Source organism: Emys orbicularis, chromosome 10 (genome assembly GCF_028017835.1).
Source record: "Emys orbicularis isolate rEmyOrb1 chromosome 10, rEmyOrb1.hap1, whole genome shotgun sequence".
Taxonomy (NCBI): domain Eukaryota; kingdom Metazoa; phylum Chordata; order Testudines; family Emydidae; genus Emys; species Emys orbicularis.
In genome coordinates this window covers 48,272,789-48,278,788 of record NC_088692.1, presented here as the reverse complement: position 1 = coordinate 48,278,788, position 6,000 = coordinate 48,272,789, and positions in this window count along the sequence as shown.

The following is a 6,000-nucleotide window of genomic DNA, read 5'->3' as shown; positions in this document are numbered from 1 at the left end:
GCCGTGTGTAGAGCCAGCACCCCTGAGGGCAGCCCAGAGGACAGCAGAGGAGGGGGATTTTTGGTTAGGACAGTGGGGCAAGCCCCTGGCTTATGCAGCTCCCAGGGGGCTTCCCTGCCATCACTGCTGAATTGGTCTCGTCACTAAGGCGCGGCAAGGAACTCGGCAACGCACAGGGCGGGGTGCTGGTGGGGAAGGGGAGAACTGAAGCAGCCCCACTGGAATTGGAACCTGCTGTCCCAGAGCGTTTATTAAAGCCGGACTCAGAGACTGTGGCACCCGGCACCCCCTGTCACGAGACAGCTGGAGCGGGCCCGATCCCGGGCTGCTTGCACGCTCCCAACTCCCATTGGCTTCAAGGCGAGCTGGCTTTGAACATCAGCCTTCCTTGTGCTCTGTCTTAAGTGCCCAGGGCCGTTGCTGGCCATTCCCCTAGCCTGGCAAGGGAAGCCATTTGCAGGGCACAAGAACCAGGGGATTGTGTCAGCCCAGCTACAGTGCTGCTCCTTCTCCAGCCCCGTCCTCTATTAACCCTTTACGCACACAGACGTAGCTTGCACAGAGGCTTAGATCGTACGGCGGGAAGGCCCATTGTGATCGCTAGCCTGAGCTCCTGCATAGCACGGGCCAGGGGACCGAGCTGAATTAATTCCTGCCTCAGTAGAGCAGATCTTTCGGGAAACCAGCCAGTCTCGACTGAAAAATTGCCACTGCTGGCTGGGTAACCCGGATGCAGACAAGCCAGCCCCAGCTGTGCCGAGGACTTGAAAACCGGCCCCGGAGCCTCTTCCTATTCTTACATATCTCAGGATTCCAGTCCTGTCCAGAGTCTGACGCCCTCACTGGCAGCCCCTCCACACTGCTGTGCTAATGTAGGAAGGGCACCTGCGGTAGCAGCCAGAGCTCCTGGGTCCTCAGCACACGTGCTGCCTTGCAAGGTAAAGGTGGGGAGCAGACCTAGGGCCAGACTCAGACTCGAGGGCTGCACGCCTGCATCGTCCAGACGTCAGTGGGAATTCTGGGTGCTCAGCCCCTCTGAGAACCAAGCACCTGGTGTTTCAAGTCACCGAACCCCAGGTCTGTGCGGTGACATACGCTCCCAGACAGCCCTTTGTAATGAGAGGTGCTGGGTGAAGCCCAGACACCAGACAAAGCAAGCATGCCTCATTGTTCAATATTACAGCAGCTGGAGGACCCAACCAAGAGTGGGGCCTCCCTGTGCCAAGCACTGCACAGCCACACAGCGCGAGACAGTCCCTGCCCCAAAGAGCTCACAGGCTAAACAGACAAGACAGACAAAAGGTGGGAGAGGAAACTGAGGCACAGAGCAGGGAAGTGACATGCTCAAGGTCACCCAGCAGGCCAGTGGCAGAGTCCCCTGTGACTCTCCTGTGTCCCCGTCCAATGCTGTGACCACCAGACATCCCTGCCTCCCATCACCCCATGTATTTGCTCTGGTTAAGTAGCTCCCCCTTCCTCTCCTCAGCGTTAGCTTTGCAGATGGGCATATTCCGGGGTATCTCTCGTCATACCAGGGTTAATTACAGCCCAGACTCACCCCCTCAAATTCCTGAAACACTTGCCATCCTCCAAGGAGCCCAATGGGGAATAATTTCTCCCACCTATGAAATGCAGCCAGCTCTGGGGTGCAACGTGACAGGCAGGTGAAACAGCATGCTGCCCCTATAGGAGGGGAAATGTTGCCTGATGACACAGAGCCAACTCCCTTACACTTGAGAGAGGTGCATTAGTCTCGTCTGTGTTACTGGAGTGCCTCCATTGTGCGGGGGGCTGTACAAACCCACACCAAAGAGCTGGTCTGTGGGCCCAAGCGCCCACAGGCGGGTACAGCGAGAGCCAGGAAGCAATGGGACAATCCTGATCAGCGCCATGGCAGCTGGTGGGCTGCACCTAGGGACCAAAGAGCAAGTGTGAAAAATGGGGATGGGTGGGGGGGGAGGTTGATAGGCGCCTCTATAAGACAAAGTCCCAACGATCAGGACTCACTGTAAAATCAGGACATTTGGTCACCCTGGCTGAGCTCAGAGCCGGAATCATTGTCAAGTGTGTTATCAGCATCACAGCAAAGGAGGGATTTGCAGGACAAGGAGCGGGTTTGTGGGGGTTTCCAGGGAGCTGTTGTGTTAATTTCAAAGGATGAATGGCCCCAGACAGTCAGAGGTGTGAACATGAGCCTGTTACCACCCCAGGTCTGGGGTCCAGAGACCTCGGCCTGCTTAGTCCCATGGCAAAAGCGCTCGAAAGTTCACGCCAAAGGCTGGGAATTATTGATCAGGGGACACAAGAGAAACAGGTTCAAACCCAAACCCGAAAGCCTTCTGCGATTGACGCGGAGTGGTTCTGCAGGAGAAACGATCCAATGTATCACAGGGCATTGGCTAGAGTCGCTTATTCTGTCCCTCTTAGCAGACAGGAAAGGGTTCGTTCTGTAGCCGGATTGCTGTGAATGGGGGTCACTTTCTTGGCTTTTGACCCAAGAGACCGATGCAGAAGGAGGAGAAGAGACAGGGTAGTAAAGGTGGGGCAGTATGGCTTTCCACCACCTTCTTAGGATACAAGTCACTGGCTGATACCTGGGCTGGCAGGTCGGCCTCCCCCCAGCTCACTTCCCCAGGCTGGGGTGTCATCTGGCTGGTCTGGTCCCTCTCCTTCGCTGGCAGGGCAGAGCCGGGGGGACTGTCTCCTCCTGTCATGCTGGTGTTGGGCCGTGCCAAGAGCAACACCACCACATGCCCAGTTCCACCCTCCCTTTTCTCTCTGTGCAGATGCTTGTGCTCTTGCTGCTTTGGTTTCAGATTTGCTGGTGGTGGTTTGTGTTTGTATTGTAATAGCACCTAGCCCCGTCCTGGACCAGGACCTCACCGCTAAGCATGCTGCAAAACATCCTTTTGCAAATGTTTTGGTGTGTGGGAAGAGCATGGAAACGAGCTCTTTCTAGAGTAGCACGAGGTGCCCCCAAACATCAGCAAAATAGTGAAGTAGCTTGCTAATAAATCCACAAAGTAAACACTTGAAAGCTGTTTCGTCTACTTTTTCTGCTGCAGTGATTTTTGTCAAGTAACGAAATGGCCAGAGGAGAAGTGCAATAGTTCAAGTGGATGGCGATCCCTCTTTAGTGTGACAAATCATACGCTTGTAAGCTCCATTTTAAAAAGCAAAACGTGTCACTGGTACATTGTAACGCCCATAAGACTCTACACTTGCACCTTTTCCACTACCTGGAACTGCACCCTAAGCATCAGAGAATCGGGTTGAGGTAAAGGAGCAGTGAAGAGGTCTCCAGTCGTTGTTTGACTTCACCTACTGCAGAACTGCAATCTTCTCTCATTGTGCATGTGGCAGTTTAATAATGAAAAGCAACCCTACAGTGTGGCAGGCAGCGAAGAATACCTTAAGCAGTCCAAACTGCTGGGGAAATTTAGCTGCACAGAATGCATTACTCAAATTGGAACTGATTTAGAACCGTGGGACCAAACTCCCCACCCCATGTTATTTTTCAAAAATGCCACAATCTATAATAGAGACAAGGGAGGTGAGGTAATATCTTCTTTGGGACCAACTTCAATCTAGAATAATCTCTAATCAGAAGTGGTTAAAACCTCAATTTTATTTAGGTCTCATCTGAAATATAGGAACTCCACAAAATCACGCCGTGCCATTGGGTCCCTATTGACCCAGAAGGAAGAGTGCCATCTACTGAATTATTAATACAAATCTTTGCACTCCACTGCGCTATCGCTGGAGATTCTCTCTGTATACTGACTATACCTGAGTCTGCTTAACTTACAAGATCGCACAGCCTGAGACTACCTAGCTTCGTGTCCCACTGTAAAGAAACAAATCACCTTTTCCAGAAAAGAAGTTGCTTGCTGATCCAAATCCCAAGTGCCATCTTCCTCTAAAATAGAAAGCTGGCTCAGATACTCTCTGTAGAGGTATCAGTGTTACCAGTAGTTTTCCTTCCCTCACACTAATGCAGTGTTTGGGTGTGTGGCTAATCCTCTGCCTTCTCTAACCAGTGATGTTAAAGCTTCTTATCAACAGACTTCACCAAAGCTGAGAGTTAACAGAACTTAAAGCTCACGCTGATGGTTTAGAGATGATTTCAAAGCAATCTTTCAGGGGGGAAAGGGAACCCTGTCTGAATAATGTAAATCGGGTGACAAAACAGCCTTAAGTGGGGGTTAGACATGTTACAGCAGAGAGATCTATTTCACTGACTTGTGCCAAGTACTGTATGTGGCTGGATAAAAATAACCATTGCACCACTTGTAGTAGTACTTCATGTCTGGCAAAGTTGGTTACCTTTATCCTGTGCTATTACATTAATTAATGGTTTCAGTCTTTGTGCCATTTGATGCTGCTGCAACCAGCAAGAGGATGGCAAAAAGCTTTATGGAGATGGTCATTTAGATCCTGAAGGGAAAGAGAGCAAACACGAAAGGCAAGGCTTGAAGGGGAATTGGCTTCGAGACAAGAGCACGAGTGTCAATGTGCCTGCATGCCCCATGTGTAACTGTATCCCTCTAATGCTAGGCATGGGAAGAAGGGAGGGGTATGGCAGCCTCCTCTGGGGGGGCCCTGCTTTCCTAGAGTTCAGGCATTACATTTAATGTCAGGTTCCCTGTCTCGGATTGTAGCTATACCCGGGGAGCTGATAGAAGAAAAACCCCGCTGTGCCTGCTTGCCTAATAGCCCAACCACTAACAGCATGATGGCACATCAGTAACCAGGCTGTAATTTAACATTGCACTTACATATTGCCTTTTAGCAGAGGATCTCCGCAAGCACTTGTCACAGTTTCAGGATAAGTGCACCTGTATCTGCCCTCAGGTCTTAAGCCATTATATGTCTCTGGGCAGGGACCTTTATCCTAGTCCCTTCTGCCTGAGGGCTTTAAAGCTGCCAAGCTCCCTGCCTTGTGCTGTGATATCCCCAGCAAACCAGGCTGCCTAAAGCCCAGCACGGGTGGTTGCTTTCTCTCCAGGGGCTATGCACAGTAGAGTTACCACCTGGTTCCTTCTAAGCAAGCACATTTATTCTTAAGGTAAAATAATTACAGAGAAAACATCAAATCCCAGGTGGTGTTTGGGATTTGGCTGGAGCCAGTGGAGGTGGCCGTGTCATCTGAATCCCTCTCTCTCAGGCCTGGTCTGGACAGGACATTTCTCAGCATCAGGATCAGGATCGTGAAGGCCCAACAGCGTTACGGTGGATCCTGAGGTCCCGAGGAGATGGTGGATGTGGCAGCCATGCGGTGAAGTTCACTTCTTCCTGTCCACCCATCTCCCAGTCAGAGCACTTCATTCTCCCCGAAGGTCTTTTTTCTAACGGACCCCAAAGGGAGCGATGGGTGGAATAATCCTTCCCCTTATTATTTTGTCTACCAATTAGACCTCATTTCCGACACACCAGTTTTGGACCCTTGATTTCCAGCCCCACAGTTCTCTTGTTGACCAGGCATGATCTTAACGCTGTCCTTGAGTTACTAGTTGGCCTTTCTGTTTGGGCTCATTCAGTCTGTCTCCCTTTCCTCAACATTCCCTGTTATGAGTTATTGGAACATTTGATCAACTTTTTATCCACTTACCCAAAGTTAAGCTTACAATCGGGTTAGGCGTACGAGGCCCAAATTATTACAACAGGCTCCACTAACCCGGCTGGATCATAACGTGGTGGCTTGTCTTGCTCTCTCCTCCCCTTGAGCCATTTCTTTATCCCTTCTTCTCCCTATGATTTTTATTCCCCCTTCATCTTCTCCCTCTCTCTCTCGCTCATTCTTTTCTATTCTCTTCCTCTGCACGTCCTCCAACCCCTTTCCCTAGGGCCTGTGGGCTCTTCCCCCCCCACCCCCCGCCTCTTTCTTTCCTTCTGTCCCTTTTTGGCTCTTCCTCCCTGTAATCGAGTGAGTCGGGGCTCTACCCTGCCGGAGGCGGAGGGGAGCCACGCCGACTCACTGTGGCCGAAATCAATAGCCGG